Source organism: Delphinapterus leucas, chromosome 14, assembly GCF_059928025.1.
Source record: "Delphinapterus leucas isolate spDelLeu-1000000601 "Yukka" chromosome 14, BTC_Dleu_Yukka2, whole genome shotgun sequence".
In the NCBI taxonomy this organism is placed as follows: Eukaryota; Metazoa; Chordata; class Mammalia; order Artiodactyla; family Monodontidae; genus Delphinapterus; species Delphinapterus leucas.
In genome coordinates, this window is record NC_143142.1 from 13,886,559 (window position 1) to 13,888,225 (window position 1,667).

Consider the following 1,667-nt stretch of genomic DNA (forward strand, 5'->3'; position numbering starts at 1 on the left):
TGGCCAAAAAAAAGAAAAAGAAAAAAGGAAAATTCAGAGCATCAGAGAGTAAATTTTTTCAGCTTTGAGTGCCCTATGGTCTCTGTCTCAACTACTGAACTCTGCTGGAACTGAACTCTGCCGGAACTCTGCCGTTATAGCATGAAAACAGCCATAGGAAACATGTAAATGGATGGACATAGTTGTGTTCCAATAAAACTTTATTTACAAAAGCAGATAGGGGGCCAAAATTGCCCCATGGGTCATAGTTTGGTGACCCCTGATCTAAGCTAATGTGAGCTGTCAGTTAAGATCCTGCTGAAGGGATGCTTTATTAAGAGGAGACATAAAAGATGATCAGAAGTTCATTATGAAGAAAGGAACAGGGCTGACATAGAGTGTTCCAGGTGAAGAGTCCATCATTTCAAAGATGGAGCTACAAGAGAGAGCAAAGCATATTCATGGTATTTAAAGGAATCCAAACGGGATGGAGGCAAACAAGCAAGAAAGAGAGTTATAAAAGATGAGTTGGTAGGAGGTTGAAATCAGGGATTCCACAGGGGGTCTGTACTTTATTATAAGGGCAATATAGAATGACTGGGGGCTTTCAGTAAGAAGTGACAGGATTAGACCTGCATATTTTAAGTCCGTTCTGGCTGTCAGACAGAGTGATGATATCAGAGGGGCTAAGGATAGAGGTGAGACACCCACCAGAGTAGATAAAACGAGAAATAAAACCTAAGAACGTCAAGCGTTGGTGAACTGTTTTTACCACAACACTTCTGGCACCAAATGTGTGAGTTTCTTCCACACACCAACCAATTCTCCAAATCTCCAGACACCAGCCTGGTGTCCTACAGTTCATTTCAATTCTGACATTAACTACTCAGAGTTAGCGTCATATTCCATAGGTTTAAGAGCTCAGTCCCCAAGACGGCCTTCACTTCAGTCACGAGTATTGGGGTCCCCAAGGTACCCACAGGTCTGTCCGACTTGGTTGGAAATCAGGAGCTCCTACAACCTCCCTCCCCCAGGTTTAACAGTTTGTTAGCATGGCTCAGAGAACTCAGGGAAACAGTTTACGTATGTTTACTGGTTTGTCATAAAGACACAACTCAGGAACAGCCAAATGGTAGCGTTGCGTGGACAGGGTTTGGGGTGGCGGTAGGGGTTCAAGAAGCTTCCATGCCCCCTCTGGGGGTGCCACCCTCCCAGCACTCCATGTGCTCGGCAGCCCAGAAGTTCTCCAAACCCTGCTCACTGGGTCTTTATGGAGACGTGCTACAAAAGCATGCAATCACTGGCCGTTGGTGACTAGCTCAACCTCCAGCCCCTCTTCCCTCCCCAGAAGTTCAGAGGGTGGAGAGCTGAAAGTTCCAATCCTCTTATTATGTCTTGGTCTTTCTGTTGACCAGCCCCCATTCTGAAGCTTCCTAGTTATCTCACTGGATACAAGTTAGACCATCACCACTCCAGAGATTCCAAGGGTTTTAGGAGTTGCGTTCTTTCATATCTGTCCAATTTCCCTGCCACTTTGGAAAGAACTGACCAACGTGAGAACAAGTTCACTACATCGCTACCAAACATCCAGATACTTCTTTCATTAGGTCCATCGGAATCTGCCTCCTTTTTTGAAACAGAATAGTGATGAACTCATGTTATTTAATGGACGTAACTTCATGATTTCA